Consider the following 25,062-nt stretch of genomic DNA (forward strand, 5'->3'; position numbering starts at 1 on the left):
GTGTTTATACAACACATCCTTCTCATAACTTTATGTCCTCCCTTTTACAAAAAATATCTATGTCCAATTTAGTGCTTCCTATATGTGCAAGTGCATGGGGGCATCCATTAGAGAGAGTATGGGAGACCAACTCATGGCCATACCTCCCAAAAAAGAATGATCTTTCTCAGGGCTAGAAAGATGGCTCAACAGTTAAGACCACTTATTGATCTTTCAAAAGATATGGGATCAATTACCAGCACCCATCCTATACCTCACAACCACCTTTAACTCCTGTTCCAGATGATCTGACACACTCTTTAGTCTTTCATAGGTACCAGGCATGTACTTGGTGCACAAGTATACATGAAGTCATTTACAAATAATTTTAAAAGAAAAAAAAAAGAATTATTTCCTCTTACCCAGCACTATCAACTGCCAATATCTCCTCAGTTAGGGTTGTGGCTTTGTGAGCTACTCTCCCATTCATGCTGTTATCTGACTGGCCTCATCTTGTGGTAGGTCACAACTACTGTGAGTTCATAAGTGAAATAGCTATGCCATGTCAAGAAAATAGCATTTCACAAAACTCCGTCCCACCTTCTGCTTCTTTTACATTCTTTCTATCTCCTCTTTCATGATGTTCTGAGAGCTTGTGTGTGTGTGTGTGTGTGTGTGTGTGTGTGTGTGTGTGTGAGAGAGAGAGAGAGAGAGAGAGAGAGAGAGAGAGAGAGAGAGAGAAAGGTATCATAGCACTTTAACCAGTTGTATCTCCACATTGGTTTCTGTCTATTTCAAAAATAAGCTCTGGTCAAAGTTAAAAATACTTCGTCTATTGTAAAAACATAAATATTTAGGAGGCTGTTTAACAACATGACCATTTGTAACAAATGACAACAGTAGCTTCTCCCTAGGACCTATGACTTTCTAAGCCATGGGCTTTTGACAAGGTTTACAGTACCAGGCCTGAATTACCTCCTGTGAAGAAGTCTCAAATTCAGTCAGAAAGTAGTTGGTTACCATGTAACAGTCATACTGCCATTGCACAGTGGGAACACCTTGCCTGGTGGGTCTATATTGTAGCATTAATGGTCCAGCACTGGGAAAAATCATTGATGTTTTTCTACCCCAGCAACTTGTATAGCACCTTCTAGCACTATATAAGCTAGCCAGAATGGAGAGTTTGTTGGTCAGTTCAAAGTTTATTTCTTCGTGTCTTGTATCTACAGTGAGTGGTATCCTCAGCAATGGTGTTTTGACATATAGTTGTGATGGGCAATCGAGAGCACTTACAACCTCCTATGCTATTTTTGAGACTTTCTGAGGCCTCCCTGATCAATAACTTATAGTAAAATATCCATGCCTGGCACTATGCTTTTCATTTAATAATCCATGCCTTTTGAGAACATCATTGTCCACTCATCTAGGATACCTAACTTCTTGATGATTTTAAACAAATTAACCAAATATCTTAATTAGATCCTTGAAATGCCAAAAACACTAGGTAAAAATTCAGTTTTGGCAAAACACATTAGTCCCACCCACATTCCCTTCTGGACATGCAGATAACAATTGCTTAAAGTTATGAACAATTGCTTCTATATTAAATAAATAAATTTTATTCATTGTGTTAAAGTTCTAAAGCTTAATTACATATTCTTCCTCCCAAAGTTTGTTACCAGCAAAAAATAATAGAATTTTTCAGAAAGTACCAAATTGGCAAATAGCAAAAGTCTATAATATAGGTGAAGTTACTCTCAGTATCCAGTACAAAATAAAACTGAAATAGAATTGTTTGCATTATCCTTAATCAAAGCATATAAGACTCAAAAGGATTACATATAGTATATTCTATCATAACAAGATGCATCACTGATTTTAAAAAGAACATCTATAGGAGAAAAAAGAGAAGATGCAACATGAAAATGCATACTATTCATCTTTAAAGCACTACACCAATGTCACAGGTAACATTTAAAAAAATGTAGGAAGGTCCAGATAGGCAGAAGACACCCACAGGCCTGCCTACCTGGGTCCTCACAGTGGCCAGGGCTGGCTGAAGGCATCTGCAGGCCTGCCCAGTGCTGCAAGGCACCAAGCAGGTGGGCTCCATTATGGTGAGCAAATATATGGTTGAGAAATGGGAGAGAAAGAGAAGCAGAACAGTTCATATGCTGTGGAAAGAGATGGAACTGAAGATTTGAAGGCTAAGGAAGATGCTGATGTAGAAGGCCTTCTAGACACCTTGGATCATGGTGACATTCAGGCCCAGGCTGCTGCCAAGGGCCATGTCTGGTGCTATATTGACATCTGTGGTCCATGTTGTCACCAAAGGCCACATGGATGCCTAGGGTCTGAGCCATCACCTGTTGACCATGTTGGTTTCTGAGGGCTGTGCCTTTACTTTATTTTTATTTTCAGTAGTGGAGATCAAACCCAGGGCCTTACACACACTAGGTGAACATTCTATACTGAGATATACCCTTAGCTCAAGAATTTGTTTCTAACTAGCCTTGAAGGAGAACTTGCAAAAAGTTCATAACTTAAAAAGTTAAGGATCACCTATAAGTTATTTTTCAATGTTTCCATTCTCTTTGCTTTTCCTTTGCTGTAGAGATATCTATCCTAATAAAGGAGCCAATGGATTATCCCAGCAATCAATAGGCAAAATGTGAACACAGGACCCTTGTCTTTCTAGAAAGAAAGAAGTAAGACTCAACACACATTGCCAGTTCTTTTGTAACACTTACTTTGTCTCCTTGTAGGCAATATAAGCAAATAATATAAGGATTAATAAGGTTCACAATGAAAACAATTTCTTACTATTACCTTCGTGCAGACATTCAATCCAGAGTTTTTTGTGCAACCTGCCAGTATTATCCTATGTAGACACAAGCATGTAAATACCTGCATAAATTTAGGGGGAAGTGACAGCATAATTTACTCTTACTTTTTCATTTACAGGTATGTCTTAGAAATCTTCTCATGTGCCACATATATATGTATACGTTTATTCATCTCTCTTTTTTCTCTTTTTATTATTATTATTATTATTATTATTATTATTATGCGTTTTACTTTTATACATCAGCCATGGGTTCCCCCCACACTTCCCCCCAGCCCATCCCCTCCATTCCCATGTCCTCCAGGACCAAGACACCCCTGGGGATTCATTTAAACTTGGTGGATTCAGTACAGGCAGGTCCTGTCCCCTCCTTCCAGACTGAGCATGTGTCCCTGTGTTTTTCCAAGATTTCAAACAGCCAGCTCATGCACTAAGGACAGATCCTGGTCCCACAGACTGGGTGCCTCCCAAGCAGATCAAGCTATTCAATTGTCTCACTTATCCAGAGGGCCTGATTCAGCTGGGGGCTCCACAGTCTTTGGTTCATAATTCATGTGCTTCCATTCGTTTGGCTATTTGTCCCTGTGTTTTTTGCAGTCTTGAATTCAACAATTCATGCTCTTGCAGTCCCTCCTCCTTCTCGACAGCTGGACACCTGGACTCCACCTGGGGCCTGGCTGAGGATCTCTGCATCTACTTCCATCATTTGTTGGATGAGAGTTCCAAGAAGGCTGTTAGGGTGTTTAGTCATCTGATCACCAGACTAGGTCAGATCAAGCTTTCTCTCGACCATTGCCACCAGTCTAGAGAGGATATATCATTGTGGATTTCTGGGGACCTCTCAAGCACTCTGCTTATTCCTGTTCTCATGTGGTCTTCATTTATCATGGTCTGTTATTCCTCATTCTCCCTTTCTGTTCTTGATCCAGCTGGGATCTCCTGCTCCCCTAAGCTTTCTTTCCCTCAAATCTTGCCCTTCATTACTCCCACTGTTACCCAGGTTGTTCATGTAGATCTCATCCATTTCTCTGTCATTGGGTAATCACTGGGTCTTTCCTAGGGTCCCATTTTCTAGGTAGCCTCCCTGGAGTTGTGAGTAGCAGCCTAGTCATCTTTGTTTTACATATAGTATCCTTCTATGAGTGAGTACATACCATGTTTGTCCTTCTGAGTCTGGGCTACCTCACTCAGGATGATTTTTTCTAGATCCATCAATTTGCCTGCAAACCTCATGATGTCATTGTTTTTCTCTGCTGAGTAGTACTCCATTGTGTATATGTACCATATTTTCTTTATCCATTCTTCAGTTGAAGGGCATCTAGGATGTTTCCTGGTTCTGGCTATTACAAACAATGCTGATATGAACATAGCTGAGCAAATGCCCTTGTGGTATGATTGAGCATTCCTTGGGTATATGCCCAAGAGTGGTAGGTATAGCTGGGTCTTGAGGGATATGGATTCCTAATTTTCTAAGGAAGTGCCATGTTCATTTCCAAAGTGGCTGTACAAGCTTGCATTCCCACTAGCAGTGGAGGAGAGTTCCCTTTGCTCAACATCCTCTCCAGCATAACCTGTCTTCTGTGTTTTGGAACTTAGCCACTCTGACACGTGTAAGGTGATATCTCAGAGTCATTTTGATTTGCATTTCCTGGATAATTAGGGATGTTGAGCAATTCCTTAAATGTCTTTCAGCCATTTGAACTTCCTCTGTGGAGAATTCTCTGTTTAGTTCTATAGCCCATTTCTTAATTGGACAGCTGGGCATTTGATGTCTAATTTCTTGAGTTCTTTATATATTCTGGATATCAGCCCTCTGTCAGATGTGGGGTTGGTGAAGAACTTTTCCCATTCTGTAGGCTGTCGCTTTGTCTTGTTGACCTTGTCCTTTGTTCTACAAAAGCTTCTCAGTTTCAACAGGTCCCATTGATTGATTGTTTCTCTCAGTGTCTGTGCTACTGGTGTTATATGTAGAAAGTGATCTCTGGTGCCAATGCATTCAAGAGTAATTCCTACTTTCTCTTCTATCAGGTTCAGAGCAACTGGATTTATGTTGAGGTCTTTGATCCACTTGGCCTTAAGTTTTGTGCGTGGTGACAGATATGGATCTATTTTCAGCCTTCTACACATTGACATCCAGTTATGCCAGCACCATTTCTTGAAGATGCTTTCTTTTTTCCAGTGTACACTTTTGGATTCTTTGTCAAAAATTATATGTTCATAGGTGTGCGGGTTAATGTCAGGGTCTTCAGTTTGATTCCATTGGTCCACATGTCGGTTTTTATGCCAGTACCAAGCTGTTTTTATTATGGTAGCTTTATAGTAGAGCTTGAGGTCAGGGATCGTGATGCCTCCAGAGGTTGTTTTATTGTACAGGATCCTTTTGGCTATCCTGGGTTTTTTGTTTTTCCATATGAAGTTGAGTATTATTCTTTCCAGATCTGTGAAGAATTGTGTTAGTAATTTGATGAGGATTGCGATGAATCTGTAGATTGCTTTTGGTAAGATCACCATTTTTAATATGTTAATACTGCCTATCCATGAGCATGGGAGATCGTTCCATTTTCTGACATCTTCTTCAATTTCTTTTTTCAGGGACTTAAAGTTCTTGTCATATAGGCCCTTCACATGCTTAGTTAGAGTAACCCCAAGGTATTTTATATCATTTTTGGCTATTGTAAATGGTGATGTATCTCTGATTTCCTTCTCAGCCTGTTTGTCTATTGTATATAGGAGGGCTACTGATTTTTTTGAGTTGATCTTGTTTTTATTACCTGTAGCAGTTCCTTGGTTGAATTATTGGGGTCACTTATGTATACTATCATGACATCTGCAAATAGGGAGAGCTTGACTTCTTCCTTTCTAATTTGTATCCCCTTAATCTCTTTATGTTGTCTTATAGCTCTGGCTAGAACTTCAAGTACTATATTGGATAAATATGGGGAGAAGGGACAGCCTTGCATTGTACCTGATTTTAGTGATATTGCTTTGAGTTTCTCTCCATTTAATTTGATGTTGGCTGTTGGCTTGCTGTAGATTGCCTTTATTATGTTTAGATATGTTCCCTGTATTCCTGATCACTCCAAGACTTTTATCATGAAGGGGTGTTGGATTTTGTCAAATGCCTTTTCTGCATCTAGTGAGATGATCATGTGGTTTTTTTCTTTGAGTTTGTTTATATGGTGTATTACATTGACAGACTTTCGTATGTTGAACCACCCTTGCATCCCTGGGATGAAGCCTACTTGATCATGGTGGATAATTGTTTTGATGTGTTCTTGGAGTCTGTTTGCCAGAATTTTATTGAGTATTTTTGCATCAATATTCATGAGGGAGATCAGTCTGTAATTCTCTTTCTTTGTTGCATCTTTGTTTGGTTTAGGAATCAGGGTAATTGTAGCTTCATAGAAGGAGTTTGGTAATATTCCTTCTGCTTCTATTGTATGTAACAATTTAAAGAGTATTGGTCTTACGTCTTCTTTGAAGATCTGGTAGAATTCTGCACTGAAACAATCTGGTCCTGGGCTTTTGTTGGTTGGGAGGCTTTTAATGGCTGATTCTATTTCCTTAGGGGTTATTGGACTATTTAAATGGTTTATCTGGTCTTGATTTAACCTAGGTATGTGGTACCTATCCAGAAAATTATCCATTTCTTTTAGATTTTTCCAATTTTTGTGGAGTAGACGTTTTTGAAGTATGACCTGATGATTCTCTGGATTTCCTCATTGTCTGTTGTTATGTTCCCCTTTCGTTTCTGATATTGTTAATTGGGATGTTCTCTCTCTGTCTTTTGGTTAGTTTGGATAAGGGCTTGTCTATCTTCTTGATCTTCTCAAAGAACCAACTCTTTGTTTCATTAATCCTTTTTATTGTTCTCTTTATTTCTATTTTATTGATTTCAGCTCTCAATCTGATAATTTCCTGGCATCTGTTTCTCCTGGGAGACTTTGCTTCTTCCTGTTCAATGGCTCTCAGGGGTGTTGTCAAGTCACTAGCATGAGATTTCTCTAGCTTCTCTATGTGGGCATTTAGTGCTATGAATTTCCGTCTTAGCACTGCTTTCATAGTGTCCCATAAGTTAGGGTATGTGGTGTGTTCATTTTCATTGATCTCTAGGAAGTCTTTAATTTCTTTCTTTATTTCTTCCTTAACCCATTGGTTATTCAGTTAAGCATTATTCAGTTTCCTTGAGATTGTAGGATTTCTGTAGTTTTTTCTGTTGTTGAAATCTAACTTTAAACCATGGTGGTACAATAGAACACAGGAGGTTATTCTAATTGTTTTGTATCTGTTGAGATTGCTTTGTGGCCAAGTATGTGGTTGATTTTAGAGAAGGTTCCATGGGGTGCTGAGAAGAAGGTATATTCTTTTTTGTTCGGGTGGAATGTTCTGTAGATATCGATTAAGTCCATTTGAGCCATAACATCAATTATGACCATTATGTCTCTGTTAAGTTTCAATTTGGCCAATCTGTCCTGAAGTGAAAGTGGGGTGTTGAAGTCTCCCACTATTAATGTGTGGGGTTTTGTATGTGATTTAAGCTTTAGTAATGTTTCTTTTACATATGTGGGTGCCTTTGTGTTTGGGCCGTAAATGTTCAGAATTGAGACTTCATCTTGGTGGATCTTTCCTGCGATGAGTATGTAATGTCCTTCATCATCTCTTTTGATTGATTTTAGTTTGAAGTCTATTTTGCCGGATATTAGGATGGCTACACCAGCTTGCTTCTTAAGACCATTTGATTGGAAAGTCTTTTCCCAGCCTTTTATTCTTAGGAGGTGTCTGTCTTTGAATTTGAGGTGTGTTTCTTATATGCAGCAGAAAGATGGATCCTGTTTTCGTATCCATTCTGTTAATCTGTGTCTTTTTATAGGTGAATTAAGTTCATTGATATTAAGGGATATTAATGACCAGTGATTGTTCATTCCTGTTATTATTTTTATTTTTTGGTGGTAGTGTGTGTGTACTTCTCTTCTTTGGGGTTTACTGCTGTGGTGTTATCTATTGCCTGTGTTTTCATGGGTGTATCTGACTTCATTAGGTTGGAATTTTCCTTCTAGTGCTTTCTGTAAGGCTGGGTTTGTAGATAAGTATTGTTTAAATCTGTTTTCTTTTCTTGGAATGTCTTGTTCACTTCGTCTTTGATGATTCAAAGTTTTGCTTGGTATATTAGTCTAGGCTGGCATCCATGGTCTATTACTGTCTGCATTATATCTGTCCAGGTCTTTCTGGCTTTCAAGGTCTCCATTGAGAAATCGGGTGTTATTCTGATGGGTTTGCCTTTATAAGTCACTTGGACTTTTTCCTTTGCTGCCCTTAATATTCTTTCTTTATTCTGTACATTTAGTTGTTTAATTATTATGTGGCAAGGGACTTTTTGGGGGGTCTAGTCTGTTTGCTGTTCTATAGGCTTCTTGTATTTTTATGGGCATTTTGTTCTTTAAGTTGGGACAGTTTTCTTCTATGATCTTGTTAAATATATTTTCTGTGCCTTTGAGTTGGTATTCTTCTCCTTCCTCTATCCCTATTATTTGTAGGTTTGGTCTTTTCATGGTGTCCCAAATTCTTGGACATTTTGGGTCATGACTTTGTTGTTTTTAGTGTTTTCTTTGACTGGTGAATCTATTTCTTCTACCGTATCTTCAACACCAGAGATCCTCTCTTCCATCTCTTGCATTCTGTTGGTTATACTTGCATCTGAAGTTCCTGCTTGTTTACTCAGATTTTCTATTTCCAGCATTCCTTCTGCTAGTGTGTTCTTCATTTTTTCTATTTCCCTCTTCAGGTCTTGCACTTTTCCCTTGCTTTTTCATGATTTTTCTTTCAGGTACTTATTGTTTTCTTCTGCTTAAATTGTCCTTTCCTCTAGTTTTTTATAGCGTTCTTCCCATTTTTTGTTTGTCTGTTCCTCCACTTTATTTTTTTTCTTCTATATATAAGGCTGTAGCCTCTTCATGATGTTACTTATAAGGTTGTTTTCTTCTTCTTCCATTCTGTGATGTTCAGGTCTAGCTGTTGGAGAAGGGCTAGGTTCTGGTGATGCTGTATTGCTCTTTATTTTGTTGTATGTACTTCTGCCTTGACATCTGCCCATCTCCTTGTGGGTTCGTTCTTGGTCTTACCAGTTTACTTGGGCCAGACAGAGCTGACAAATTTAGGGAGCCTCTCTCTGGTCCACATGGAAGCTCTGGGCAGGATGAAAGCTCTGGTCCAGATGAGAGTGCTGGCTGGATAGGAGTTGGGGGGCTGGACTCTGAGTCTCAGGAAGTCCCTGGCGTCTCCTTATCTTGTCCAGATGGGAGCTCCTCTTGTCCAGATGCAAGTTCTGGGACAGGATGGAAGCTCTGGTCCAGATGGGAGTTCTCTGGTCCAGATGGGAGTTCCTGGGCAGGCTCGAAGCTGGTGGATGGTTTCTAAGTCTCAGGAAGTGGCTGGAATCTCTGGCAGATGGATGTGGGGGCAGGGCGTGGAGGTTATAGGGTTCACCAGAGGGTGTTGGAGAGGGTTACCCTCCCAGTGGGGATGGGGGTCCTGCCCTATGGCCAGAACCTGGAGCGCAGTTGGGCAGGTCTTCCCTGGAGTGGCTGGTGCCCTGGGCTGTGACCCAGGTGCTGGCCTCTCTGTGTGTGACCCCAGGCACTCACCTCTGTTCCAGGTGGGAGTTCCAGGGCAGGAAGGAAGCTGGGGGTTGGTCTCTGATTCTCAGGAAGTGGCTGGAGTCTCAGGCAATGGGCGTGTGGGCAGGGTGTGGAGACTGCATTGTCTGCCTGCAGTCTTGGAAAAGGGGAGTCTTCCTGCAGGGCCCGCCAATTGGCCAGAAACTGGGGCCAAGTTGGGCAGGTCCTCCTGGGATGGCCTGTGTCCAGCGGTGGGACCCAGGGGCAGTTTATTCATCTCTCTTATTTTTAATGATGGCATAACATTCTACTGTTATATGTGTAATATATATGTGTACATATGTATGTATGTGTGTATGTATGTATGTATGTATGTATGTATGTATGTATGTATGTATTCTTTGACCAATTCCATTTTGATGGATATTTAGGTTGTTACTAACCTTTTACTAATACAATAAATCCATTTTGGATATCTTTGAATACATGATAATTTGGCCATGGGTCTATGTTTTGGAAAGCTCTTAGAATGTAATCATTGGTGTGGTGGTTTGAATGAATACAGTCCCCATAGACTGATGGGGAGTGGCACTATTAGGATGTGTGTCCTTGTTGTGGTAGGTGTGGGCTTGTTGGAGGAAGTGTGCCCCTTGAGGGTGGGCTTTGAAGTCTCAGATGTTCAAATCAGGCTCAGTGACTCATTCCCTGCTGCTTTCAAATCTGGACATAGAACTCTCAGCAACCTCTCCAGCATTGCATCTGCCTGTATGTTGCCATGATTCCTTCCATGATGACAATGAACAAAATCTCTGAAATTATAAGCAAGCTCCAGTGAAATTGTTTCCTTTATAAGAGTTGCCGTGGTCATGATGTCTCTTCACAGCAATAGAAACTCTAACTAAGACAATTGGCTGTTCACTGGAGGATTTTGTTAGATATTCTCAAATCTCCACTCACAAATGTTGTGCTCATTATTCTGCCACTGTGGTGGTTTGAATAAGTACAGTCCCATAGACCCGTATGTTTGAATACTTGGTCCATAGTGAATGACACTATTAAGAGGTGTGGACTTGTTAAAGTGGGTGTGGCCTTGTTGAAAGAAATGGGTCACTATGGAGACAGGCTTTGAGGGCTTATGTAATCAAGTTAGGCCTAGTGTGGCAGTCTCTGCTGCCTATGGATTAAGGTGCAGAACTCTCAGCTCCTTCTCCAGTGCCTGTCTGCCTGCACACTACCATGTTCTGCCATGATGATAATGGACTAAACCTCTGAAACTGTAAGTCAGGCCCAATTAAATGTTTTCCTGGTCATAGTATCTCTTCACAACAATAGATTATAGTGGAACTTAATGAGGCAGTACTGCATAGTTTATCTGATAGTCAAAAGACGTTTACTTTGGGTAAACTTACAGCAAGCAAAGGTGTCAGTTATGGAATCCAGGAGAGGTGAAGTACAGTCCAATGTGGTTCTCAGGAGAACTCTGACTTGGTCTGCAGTTCAGCATCCAGCATCCAGGATCATGAGATAGACAAGAGAGAGTGAACATGTATGCATCTCAGGTCTTAAGGGGTCCCTGTCTTGGCCATGCCCCAGATGGGGGCAGGTACCTAACAGTTACCTGATGCCTACTAGTGGTGGAGCTTTAGAGGTGAATCATAGACAACTACCCCTACAATAGATACCTAAACTAAGGCAGAAGTTGATATCAGGGAGTGGAGTATTGCTATGATAGGCCTGACCATGCTTTCATTTGGAAGAGTATGAACTTTGGATTAGAAAAGCAGTTGAACATGTTGAGTGAGACTTAATGGGCCATCTTATTAGAAACATGGAAGACAGTGGTACTGAGGTTGATTTAAACTGTGGAGGCCTGGCTCAAGAGGTTTCAGAGGAGAAGAATTTTAGTATGTGCCCTTGTCTGAAAAATCTGTCTGAGGCTAAATTTGAAGAGTTTTGGATTAATCATGTTGGCAGAAGAAATCTCAAAAGCACTTAATATTGACTCTGTCCTGTGGTTATTATTGGTCAGTCTTATGCAGACATATAGTAAAAAGGAACAAGCTGAGCAAGGGAAAATACAAATTATATAATTTGAGGAAAAAGGGTCACCAGGAAGTGGAATGGAGCTAAATCCCGTGTTAAAGGAGATAAACAGATTTTTCTAAAGCTTGATATATAAAGGAAGTAATGACCTTAGGGTGAGACTCCAATCCTGCCAATCTTCGAACTTGTGAAAAGGAATTAAAGAAAAGCTTAGTTCCAGGCATGGTGGTACACACCTTTAATCACAGCAGTCAGGAGACAGAAGCAAGCAGATCTCTGAGGCCAGCCTGGTCTACAGATTGAGTTTCAGGACAGTCAAGCTTAGGCAGTGAAGGAAACTATCAAAAACAGAAAACAGCCACTACCAAATTAAACGGAGAGAAACTCAAACCGATACCACTAAAATCAGGAACAAGACAAGGCTGTCCACTCTCCCCATATTTATTCAATATAGTACCAGAAGTTCTAGCTAGAGCAATAAGACAACAAAAAGAGATCAAAGGATACAAATTGGAAAGGATGAAGTCAAACTTTCACTATTTGCAGATGATATGATAGTATATATAAGTGAGCACAAAAATTCTACCAGGGAACTCCTACAGCTGATAAACTTCTTCAGTAAAGTGGCAGGATACAAGATCAACTCACAAAAATCAGTAGTCCTCCTATACACAAATGATAAAAGGGCTGAGAAAGAAGTCAGAGAAACATCACCCTTTACAATAGCCACAAATAATATAAAATACCTTGGGATAAAACTAACTAAACAAGTGAAGGAACTTTTTGATAAGAACTCTAAATCTCTAAAGAAAGAAATTGAAGAAGATATCAGAAAATGGAAGAATATCCCATGCACATGGATAGGTAAGATTAACATAGTAAAAATGGCAATCTTACCAAAAGCAATCTACAGATTCAATGCAATCCCCATCAAAATCCCAACACAATTCTTCACAGACTTGGAAAGATCAATACACAACTTGATATGGAAAAACAAAAGACCCAGGATAGCTAAAAGTATCCTGTATGATAAAGCAACCTCTGAAGGCATCACCATCCCTGACCTCAAGCTCTAATATACAGATATTGTAATAAAAACAGTCTGGTACTGGTATAAAAACCGACATACCAACCAACAGAAGTACTTTGTGGCCTGGACTTCTCTCTGAAGTAGACTGGAAGAGTGATACATTCTGAGCCGTCCATGGAAGTGCTGTAGACCTCATACACAAAAATGTCATCTCGAAGCATGATGTGGCTTAAACCTTCATCCATTTGGAAAATCTTTATTATTATTATTATTATTATTATTATTATTATTATTATTATTATATTTGTGTTTTAATTTTACACATCAGCCATGGGTTCCCCTGTCCTTCCCCCTCCCACCCCCATCCCCACCTTTCTCCCATTCCCTCCCCTCTATTCCTATCTCCTCCAGGGCTAAGACTCCCCTGGGGATTCATTTAAACCTGGTGGATTCAGTACAGGCAGGTCCAGTCCCCTCCTTCCAGGCTGAGCAAAGTGTCCCTGCATAAGCCCAAGGTTCCAAACAGCCAGCTCATGTATAGTGATATTTTATTTGTATTGAAATGTGATTTTATTTGCATGTTAATAAAGTTGCCTTGAGGTCAGAGCAAGCCAGAGCAGAAGCTGGGCGGTAGTGGTGCATGCCTTTAATCCCAGCATTTGGGAGGCAGAGCTAGGTAGATCTTGTGTGTTCAAAGACACAGCCAGCATGGCAGACACATGCCTTTAATCTCAATACCAACCATAGAAGACCTGGAGGTTTGTACAAACAGGCAGTGACAAGGAGGTCATGTGGCTGGGTTTACAACCAATGAGAAAACAGAACAGAAAGTCTATAAAAAAGACAGGACACACAGAAGTAGGTCTCTTGCAGAGAGGAAGGACAGCAGAAGCAGTGAAGGGTAAGGCTTTCCACTCTTGCTCTGACCTCATGGTTTTTAACTCTGCAACTGGCTCTGTGTTTCTTATTTAACAAGACAGTTACATCTACACTCATGCACTAAGGTCCCGGTCCCACAGCCTGGATGCCTCCAAACAGTTCAAGCTATTCAGTTGTCTCACTTATCCAGAGGGCCTGATCCAGCTGGGGGCTCCACAGCCTTTGGTTCATAATTCATATGCTTCCATTTGTTTGGCTATTTGTCCCTGTGCTTTTTCCATTCTTGGGCTCAACAATTCACGCTCTTAGAGTCCCTCCTCTTTCTCAACAATTGGACACCTGGAGCTCCACCTGGGGCCTGGCTGAGGATCTCTGCATCCACTTCCATCAGTTATTGGATGAGAGTTCCAGCTCGACTGGTAGGGTGTTTGGCCATCTGATCACCAGACTAGGTCACATCAGGCTTTCTCGGAAAATCTTATGGAACCAGTGATGAACATCTTATGAAATCTTATGGAACCGGTGATATGGAATGTCTGTGACCACCATATTCTCTGCAGCGATGCCACACAGCTTGGAGAGTGCTTCACACATGTCAGAAATGGCCCCGATCAATGGCACAGTCACACGGTACTGAATAGGTCTGCACTGAGGGTCAGCAGGAACCAGGAAGACCTCCATAACTCGATCCTTCTTCAAAGGCAGTGGGAGTGTTAAACAGCAAAATGAGTCAAAAGTCGCAGAAACTTTAGCACATTCTGGGCAAACCAAAGTAGATTTGAAAAGGCCATGGAAAGTATCCACAATCACAGAATTATTCCTCAGCCTATGGTTTTACCAGGCTTTCTTTGCTACCACCGCATCTGGTCATCAGTTGGCATCCTTTGGCTCCAGGTAGGGCTTCTTCTTTACTCGGTTCAGGTCTTCATGCAACCCGTCTAGAATAAAGGCTAACAGCTCCTGAGAGTCTTGTTGGTAGCCAGAAAACTGAGGGGCGAAACATCCCACTTGTGTTTTGAACATTCGAGGTGCCACATGAGTGTCCCTTCCAGACCACATCTGCTTGATGAGCTCTGCATAGGCCTCTGCAGTCTTCCCTTTCATCCCCAAAGGTGTGTCTCTGTTGATCTCGGCTTCATACTCATCTTTGAGAAAGTACTCAAGTCAGTGGAGCGGTATTGCTCAGGCACTGCAAAGCAGAGTTCATGAAGCAGGTGTTCCCCAGGTTTCCAAGCCCACAGAGGCCAGGCTGTGTATGAGGTGATGGGGGCTCCTGGCAATTATACAAAGCAGAGAAGCCAGATCTACCCCTGCTGACACCGGAGCTGTACATCCCAGAGGTGTTAGTGCTATCACCATTTGCAATGACAGAGGCAGACACTGAGGCAGATGGTTTTGGAGAGGTAGTAAAGTTCCTACTAGGTTCAGTGCTTGATTTTGACTGCAGGTTCTGCCTGGGCCATGTGCCATCTTCATTTTGGGGCTCAATTACTAGCACCTGACCCTGCTACAGCCCAGCATCCTGGATAGTGTTGTCTAGCTTGCTCAACTGCTCATAGGTGTTGCTCATGTATTTGTTCCAAAGCCAAGTTTCACGCTCTGCAAGCGTGTTGAATAGCTTCCTCATCTCTTTCTTGATGGTTGCAATGGTGTCTGCTTTGCTAAAATGGTAACTTAGTACATTGGTGGGGTCACTGTTCTCACAGAGCTTCAATTCCAGCAAATACACCTTCACTTTGCAGTGCTTGACAAACAAGCCATGCTCCACAACTTTTCCGACAATGGGCTGCTGGCCTTCCACACAGCCATACCAATTTAGCAATTTATTCCAGGCTTCAGTTGGGACCAACACATAGTCCAGCTCATCAATTATGTGTTCCTTCAAGGTCTGACTTTCAGGATTTTTAATCCCAGTAATCAGGAGACAGAGGTAGGGAGATCTCTGTGAATTCAAGTCTAGCTTGACCTACATAGTGAATTCCAGGATGTAGAGAGAACTTCTTCCACTGCTTGAACCACTGGTTGTCAATAAGATACCACTGTGCCCCATGGTAGAGCATGGTCCCCATCAAGGCTCCGAGCTCCGTCTTCTGGGTTTCCACTTCTGGTCACTCACGGCTGCCTCAGCCTTCCGCCACCTTGTCTGCCCTGTAGTTCATGTTTTCCCCTATTAGTACATTGGAAAGAGTATAAAGTTAAAATTCTTGCAGAAGTTATGTGTTTCCAAGGATAAAAATTTAGCCAGAATATTAATATATGGAATTAATAAGATGAAAAATATAATCACACTGTGTTTTGTATCATTAAAAATTGGTTAATGTTGCTTTTCATTATTCTAAGGAGAGTTTACATTTTAAGATATAACAGATTTTTGTATTAGATGGAAGATTAGAGAAACATCAGAAATTAGAAGAATAACATTTTAAATGTCATTGGGTCCATTTGTGACATCTATTTTCTATCAATTTTATATGTCTTACATTATTAAAATGAGAACGTGGTACATCTTGATAGTTTATTAGATTAATTTAGAATCTAAAGATCCTGATTTTCATGTTTGGCATGAAAAATAGAAGTCTTATTTAATGAATATTTATTGTGGTGCTACAGTGTGCAGAAAAATACCTATTTGTTTCCTTTAAAAGGCTTATAATTTAGTTTAGAAAGTTCCCAAGGGGGAAAGAATCAATTCATTGGGATAATCATTTAGAATAATCAAACAGGAGCCAGCTACCACTGTCACTGAGGCCAGCAGGCAGAAAATAGAATAATGATTACTGGGAACTCACAAAGGTGCCAAGGGATTGTGGGGAGGGTAAAGGAGTGGGATGTAGACATGATCAATGTGTACATGTGTAGGAAATAAATGTGCATATATATATATATATATATATATATATATATATATATATATAATCTATTTTAATCAAATTATTTTAAATAACTAATAAAATGCTCTGTACAAATCAGAAGAAAAATTAGGCTAAAGGGTCTGAGAATTATTCTTCCTTGAGAACTTCCCATGCCCAGTGATAAGCTTGCAAGGTAAAATCTTTCACTGTTGTCCTCATGTTGCTTGTGAGACCAGTGTTTATATTTTCAGGAATTATGTGAGATGACTGTGAAAGACAGATAACAAAAGTTGCATTATGTAAGCCTATAATTAAACAAATTATATTAAGAACAAAAGTAGTTGAATGGTCAAAACTCATCATCCTATTTATGTTGCTGTTTTCCTATGTGCTTGTCTCTCAACACTGACATCTGTCTGTGGAAATCCTTTGATGATGAACTATGGTATACCTTTTTCCAACTCCATATTCAGTGACACTACATCCTTAGCTTGAAATATGCTGTGGCAGGAGCATTTACCCAGTGAGAATTGGCAAATGCTATCGATTATACACCTATTTTAAAAGTAAAAGTTTCTTATAAGTATTAATCAGTACACTATTCGATGCTCCTACAGTGTACCAGGATGGAACTTTCTGTCATAGAAGGCTTAAAAATCTATACAAATTATTCAATCAAACAGGTCACTAGGATGTCTTTGCAAGGGGAAATTGGGGAAGGCTGTCATAGTCCAGATGAGTTAGGCTTTGTGATCATGTAGTAATTCATCAGGAAATCCACTGGAATGTCTTTATTTACTATTTATTTACTTACTATCTATATCTATCTATCGATCTACCAGTGTGTGTGTGTGTGTGTGTGTGTATGTGTGTGTGTGTGCACGCATGTGTGCTAGTGTGTGTGCATATGCTACACTGCACCTGTGAAGGTCACAAGACAACATGCAGGAAGTGGTTCTTTTCTTTCACCATGTGGGTGAAATAGAATTCAGGTCATAAGGCTTGGTGACAAGTACTGTAGTGACTGAGCAATCTCAACTTCCCACAAGCCAAGATTTTTGTCTTGTTTTCATGTGTGTGTGTGCATGCACACTAGAGATAAACACCACCCTCATGCATGCTATGCACAAGCTCTATCAGTTATGCACACTCCCAGCACCAGGAGTCATTTCTTTAAAATATGTAAGGCAGCCAGGTGGTGGTGATACCACTCAGGCAGAGGCAGGTGGATCTCTGAGTTTGAGGGCAGCCTGGTTTACAAAATACATACATACATACATACATACATACATACATACATACATACATACACATATAAATAAATATATAGATAAATAGATAAATAAATAAACAAATAAACAAACAAATAAATACGTTTGGCATGGCTCTCCCTAACCCCAATCCAGAAGTCTGTATTATATTTGATCAGAGAGAAATTCCACACTATTTTTCTCATTGTTTATACTTCTAAGGCCATATCATCTTCAGGCCATATGGCCTAAATAGTAGGGCCACTGGCACTGCTTCAGAGCCCCATTATAGCCAATAGACATCAGTGTCACCCAATCTGTGAGCCATAGTGTTATTCCAATATGTGAATATGATTCTAAGGGTCCCCAGAATCCAGAGACTGGCAAGGTGATAGATATTTTTGTAGTGAGGGTAGTAAGATACAGACAATATTTATTTATTATTTTCCCTAGACTAATCACTAAAATCCTAATTTTTTTTATTGAATTTGTTTCAGTTTCTTGACTTGAAGAATTGTTTTAGGACCGACTGTACCAGGCTCTGCTGACTCCCCATGGGAATCCTTGCCTTGGGGGAGGTGGGAATGGGGGGTAGGTTGGGAAGGGGGAAGGCTGGGGAGCGGGAGGAGGGAGGAGTGGGGTACCTGTGGTTGGTATTTAAAATGAACGGAAAATTTCTTAATAATAAAAAAAGAAAAAAAAAGAACATTCACGAGGGCTCAGCTAGGGAGTAATTGTCTCACATGAGTTCCATCCCAGTACTGAAATAAAAGCTAGTGTTCCAAAGAAATTCAACAGACTTTAAATGTGGCTTACCTTTTCTGATGTGTGTATATTGGCACAAGCCCTAACATTTCCATGTGGTCTCTTCATGACCAAAGAGGAATGAAAGTACTTACATGAGCTAACATCTTTCAAATGGCAGAGTTCAAAAGAGATATCCAACCTTGCTGTGGATATCGCTCTGTATAAATAAAACACTGATTGGTCAGTAGCCAGGCAGGAAGTATAGGCAGGACTAAGAGAGAGGAGAATTGGGAGAAGAGGAAGGCAGGGGAGAGACCAGCCAGCCGTCGCCATGACAAGCGAGATGTAAGGTACCAGTAAGCCACAAACCATGTGGCAAAGTATAGATTAATAGAAATGGGCTGAATATAAGAGTAAGAGCTAGACAATGGTAGGTCTGAGCTAATGGCCAAGCAGTTTAAACAATATAAGCATCTGTGTGTTTATTTTATAAGTGGGCTGTCGGACCAACAGGGCTTGGCAGGGGCTGGAGAGGTCTCTAAATACACTACCTTTTTATTTTATAAAAATGCAGGCTATAGTAAAGAAATCTACTCAAAATACCCCTGATAATTGAGTTATACCTTATTGCTTGTAAGAGGACAACCTGAAGAGAATGCTTCTGAAATATATTTCATTTGCTTCTTGTTCAAATTAACTTTAGTGCTTAACAATGCTAACCTTTAGTTCTGGGGGCATAAGATTTTTGCAGCTACCCTTTGCTTATTTTGTACAATGAAAAACTCTTTCAGGCACACACACTATGCATTTTAACAAATGCATAGTGTTATGTAGCTGGCACTACAGTCACAATGATTCTTTGTAGTCAAGCATTGTCCTTTCTCCAATCTTTGATAGCTGATTACCTGCTTTTAAGGTCTATAAGTTTCTCTATTCCAGCATGTCATAGAGATTAAATCCCACATGGAAATCTTTGAATCTGGCTTCCTCCATACAAATAAATTTGGATATTCACTCATTCTTACATGTATCTCTAAATTTAATGGCTGAGTAACATTTGATTTTATAGGCATACCATAGTTGACCTGTTTACCTACTGGAGGGTATGTGGATTGTTTCCAGTTCAGTGCTATGTGAACAAAACTTTTCTGACCATTCATATGCAAATTTTGTATAGAAACCTAAGTTTCTGTTTCTCTGTAGCAAATAATAAATACACAGGAGTGAGATTACTAACTCATGCCATAAATGGAACTTTGTAAGAAAATCACAAACTATTTTCAGTAGAAAATTGTATTCAGTAGACCGCTGAGAGACAGTCTCTGACAGGCCAAGCTGCCTACAAGAGGCTCAGGGCAGCCAAACTGCCTAGAAGAGACAGTCTTTGACCTGTTGAGTTGCCTACAAATCATGCATTGAGTTCTAGAGTTCCTGTTTTCATCAACCATCACCCATGCTGGGATGGGCTTTCAGTGATGCAGCTGTCTTTGAGTTGTTTCTGTTCCGTTGAGTAATCCTTCACTCTTGGTTTACCAATTTGGACTTTGATCATATCATTAGTTTGGTCTTCCATTGATTCCCTACCTGGGTAGACATTTGTTAACTTCTCCCAAGGAACAGTTTCGCACAACACACTTGAGGAATATCTGAAGTTACCTCTGACCTCTACATGCTCACACATGCGCACACACACACACACACAAATTGAGGACTTAATAGTTCAATACTACCATATGGAACTATACTCTGTTTTTATATGTTATTCTTACATCCTTTAACTTGGTTAAAATAAGGAGGAGGAGGAGGAGGAGGAGGGAGAGCAGGAGAAGGAGAAAAAAAGAATACAAAATGTTTCACCACTTTCAGGAGCTTTAATTTATGTAATATACTTGTTTGGTTTGGCAGTCTTCCAAAGCACTATAATACATTCAGAATTCTTTTGGATTTATCCATTTACTTTCTACTTCTTTGCTTTTCTTTCCTTTTAACATTTAAAATTTTCCATTTAGGGTCACTTTCCATCTCTTTAAAGTGTATCTTTAATACTTTATACTGTTCTTAACAGAAAACTTTGTCAGTTGCTACATATGAAAACTTACTCATTTTCCCATCATCCTTCAAAGACTTTTTTCTATGACCCATAGTCAAGTTTTTCCCAATACATTGACAAAATAAATTTCTTCTTTCTGCTCTCCATTGCTACTATTGAGGGATCAACTGTTGGCCTAAATGCCACTCCTTTGAGTGTCATCTGTATTTTCCTGATTCTATGTCATTTTTATCAACTTTGCTGTTCTGTATTTTCAATATGATATGTCTATCTGGGAATTTCTTTTCAGCTCACTTGAAATAGGTAGTCTTCTAAAATTTTGGATCGTTGTATTTCATCAGTTCTGAAAAATTCATTCCCACTAAAGCTCCATTTTATCTCTTTTGTCTTTGGGCATTCAAAATAAACTATTTTATTTCTGTGTGACTTTTTTTTTATCAACAAAAGTTTATTTGCCTTATGTGATACTCTGTAATACACATGTATGGTACTATAATATTCAAATCAGTGTAGGCATATCTAAATCTTCAAACATTTATTATTATTATTATTTTGCAATGAAGTGACTACAAACCCTTTCTTTTCAGCTTTTATGACAGACGCAATTCATGGTCCCTATCACAGGCATCCTAGTGCACAGTAGGACACCAGAACTTCTTTCCTCTATCACACACTGTAATTTAGTGCCCATTTGCCAAACTTCCTTCCTCTTAATCTCCTCTCTAATTTTCCTTGCCTCTGGTAACCACTATTCTACTTTCAATGCCTATGAGATCAACTTATTTAGATTCTGAATATGAGTGAGTTCATGTGTTAGTTGTCCTTCTGTGCCTGGCCTATTTATCTAAGTATAATGACCTCCAGTGATTTCCATGTCATCACACATGATAGGACTTCATTCTTTTTGATGACTGAGTAGTATTCAGTTGTGTATAATAAATCACATTTTTTTATATATTCATCAGTTGATGGACACTTAAGGTTGATTTTTCTTGGCTATTGTGATTTGTGCTACAATCAATATAGGAATAGAGATGTCTCTTCAACATAGTAATTTTATTTCATTTAGATATATATCCAGTAGCAGTATTGTTGAATCAAATGGTAGTCAAATATTTAATTTTTATGAGCCTTCATACTGTTTTCCATAGTGATTATACTCATTTACATCCCCCTCAGCATGTGCAAAGAATTTCTTTTCACTTATCTATTTTGATAAGAGCTATTCCTACTAAAATATGGTGATATATATTTTTTTCTTTTTGGTGTTTTTGAGACAGAGTTTCTTTATGTAGCAGTCCTAGCTGTTCTGGAACTTGCTCTGTAGACCAGGCTGGCCTCGAACTCACAGAGGCATCTGCCTCTGCCTCCTGAATAAACTGTGGTGATATTTCATTGTGTCTCAATGTACATTTCTAATATTTAATAGTACTGAATGTTTTTATGCATGTGTTAGCTATTCATGCATCTTTTGAGAAATACTTGCTTACCTACACTACCCTACACTTTATAATCAGATTATGTGCTTTTGTTTTTGCTGTTATTTGAATTACTTACATATTCTGTATATTAACCCCTTGTCAGGTGTGCAGTCTGAAAATACTGTCTCTAGTTCTGTGGGTTATCTCTTTATCTTGTTGATTGCAACTTTGCTGTGCAGAAAGGTTCTAGTTTTATGTGATCTTGTTTTTGCTTTTGTTCCATGTATTTTGACCAAAAAAAAATTGCCCATTCCAATGTATTGAAATGTTTTCTATTTTTTTCTGGTAGTTTTATATCTTACATTTAAGTTTTCACTCCATGTTTAGTTTATTATTATAAATGATGATAGATAGGAGTCTAGTTTATTTCTTCTGTGTGAAGAAACATTTCCAAGCAATGTTTATTGAAAACATTTTCTTTTCCTGGAAGTATTTTTAGTACTTTAGTTGAAAATCATTTGACTATAGGTTTGCTTCTGGACTTGTACTTCTATTTCATTGGTCTCTATGTCTACTTTTATGCCAATACTTGTCTGCCTTGATTACTACATATTTGTAGTATGCTTAGAAGTCAGATTGTAGGATGAATTGCTAAACAGTCTTATTAATAAAAAAAAAAAAAACCCAGAGCCAGATATTGAGGTAAAATCTAAGAGATCAAAAAGCACTTGGAAGTTGTCTGCCAAAGACAGCTACTTCCTATATGCTCATGCCTATATGCCTTTCTGTTCTGTACCTAACTTCCTCTCTCTGCCCAGCTGCATTACTTCCTGTCTGTATGAACAGACATCCAGACCTCTATGGTCAGTGTGACACCATACCTGGCTCTGTTCCTCAGTGTGGCCTTGAACTCACAGAGATTTGGATAGATCTCTGCCTCCCAATGCTAGGATTAAAGGCATGTGCTGCCATTGCCTGACTTCTATGTTTAATATAGTGGCTGGCTTTTTCCTCTGATCCTCAGATAAGCTTTATTAGGGTGCACAATATTTTGGGGGACACAATATATCACCATATCAGATGGTATTAATGACCTCTGCTTCATTCTTCTTTCTCAATATAGCTTTGGCCTTTCAGGTTTTTGTGTGTTTCCATACAAAACTGTTTGAGATTTTGTTTTGATTTTTTAAGGTGTGTGAAGAATTCTGTTGGTATTGCCATAAGGATTACATTGAATCTGTAGTGTGGACAGATTGTAAAGATTTCAAGCACGGCATTAGCTCTGTGGTATTTGTGTAATGTAGACATTTTGAAAATACTGTTCTTCCCATTCAAGAGCGCACCCTCTTCAATTGATTTCATCAATGTTTTATACTTTGCTTATGGGGACCAGTTGTCTTTTCTCCCCTTTGGTTAAATTTATTCTGAGATTATTTATTTATTCCTAGGTATTTTATTACTAGTTGTAACTATTGTACATAGAATTGTTTTCTTGATTTCTTTTTCAGGTAAGTCACTACTAACATATAGAGGTGGTATTGATTTCTATGTGCTGATTTTTACATTCAACAACTTTGTTGAATTCACTTTTAAATCCTCAGGGTTTTGGAGACAACTGCTTTATTTGAGAGGAAAAATGAAACATTCAGTTGGAGCCTTTGTCTTTTGGTCTCAGCAATGAACAGCCTTTCTTTCCCATCTGTTGGTAAGGGAAAGGTCAAAAACACTTTCTTTTTATCATTATTCTTTTTCTTTTAAGGTCTATTTACATCATTTTATAATTTCTTTTATGGTACAGAATATTTCTTAGCAATCTTTACATCAATTATTATTATTTTGTTCTTTCAACTTCTTGACATTCTCATGTATTTCTCTTATTTGTATGGGGGTATCAATGTTTCTGTGGTCTTCCTACCTTCCTTCCTTCCTTCTTTTCTTTTGGAGGGTGGATGAGTGGCAGACAACTTTATTTTTTTATTTTTTGTTTTATTTTTCATTTATGTTTTTCCATGTGGGTATATACATGTAAGTTTAGTGCCCATAGATACCAGAAAAGGGCATTAGATCCCCTGGAGCTGGAGTTACAGGTGGTTGTGGGTTGTATGGCTGTGGGTGCTGAAAATTAAACTTAGTTATACTAAAAGAGCTGGAAATGCTCTGAACCACTGTGTTAGAGTTTTTATTGCTGTGAAGAGACACCATGACCATGGCAACTCTTATAAAGAGAACATTTAATTGGGGTAGCTCACTTATAGTTTCAGAAGTTCAGTCCATTATCATCAGAACAGGGAGTGTGGCAGTGTGCAGGCAGAGGTGGTGCTGGTGTAAGGGTTTTGTCCTTAATTACATCATCATCCTGGAACAAGGGCCAGCCTAAATAGCAGGCAGACCCTCTGTGTGGCCCCCTTCCCCTTCTCTCTTCCCTCTGTGCCAACTCTCTGTCTCTCTCTCTCTCTCTCCCTCTCTCCCTCTCTCCCTCAATAAAGCTCTAAAAGGTAACTATGGTTCATGATTCTTCCGCCAGCATGCTCCTCCGCCAGCATGCTCCTCTGCCAGCATTGGCTGCCACGGGCAGTGGCCAGCCACCAGCAGTGCCAATTTAACTAACATTTTGGTGCCTTTCAGACTAGGATATACACCAACCAAGGACCTGTTGACTGCTGCTTCTTGCTTCCTCCTCCCCCATCCAGCTATACTGCAAAACCGCGAGCACATGCGTGTCCCTTGCCTCTGCTGGACCCCTATACAACTACCCTGATACTGCCATGATTCTTCACAGTGAGTCTGCCGTTCTCACAGTTGTAGTCTGAGATATAAACACCGGGGGTTGTCCTTGGGCTGTGCTGGCAACGGCAGGCACATTTTTGCTCCTGATGAGGAGAAAATTGTCCTCTCAGGTCTACCAGGTAGACCAACTGCATTGCAGCTGCAGTCCTCATGTTCCCTTGATGAAGAGAGATGGCAAACTTGAGCGGATTCTTAGATCTCTCTCCACTCTCTGGGACACCCAAGATTGGAGTCTGATCCCTGTTTGTTATTTTAATTTTTTATTTTTCTCTCGGCTACAGCCATGGGACCAAGGGGCAGATATATTTACCACCTACATTGGTGGATAGGGGTGGGCACCAGTAAACCTGGACACATAACAGCATAAACCTGGCTGCATAAGAGAGTTGTGGGAACTTCTGCCAGCGAATGGGCAAATAAGAGTTACTTTATCCCCAAACTTTCTGCTAAAGCTATCAACCCTTCTCCTTCCCTACTTCTGTGTTGCCATGTGCAACCTTTTCTGTTTGACTTCCACCAGCAGTGGGCAGGCTCAAATGGGCAGGCTTGGGTGGCTTCTAAGACT

General features: G+C 39.7%; 1 pseudogene; it reads right to left on the minus strand.

The window, feature by feature from the left end:
* LOC118573985 overlaps positions 1–24,649 on the minus strand; it is a 37,541-nt pseudogene extending 12,892 nt beyond the window's left edge.
* Between the last annotated feature and the right edge of the window lie 413 nt (positions 24,650–25,062).

The sequence above is a fragment of the Onychomys torridus genome, chromosome X (assembly GCF_903995425.1).
Source record: "Onychomys torridus chromosome X, mOncTor1.1, whole genome shotgun sequence".
NCBI lineage: Eukaryota > Metazoa > Chordata > Mammalia > Rodentia > Cricetidae > Onychomys > Onychomys torridus.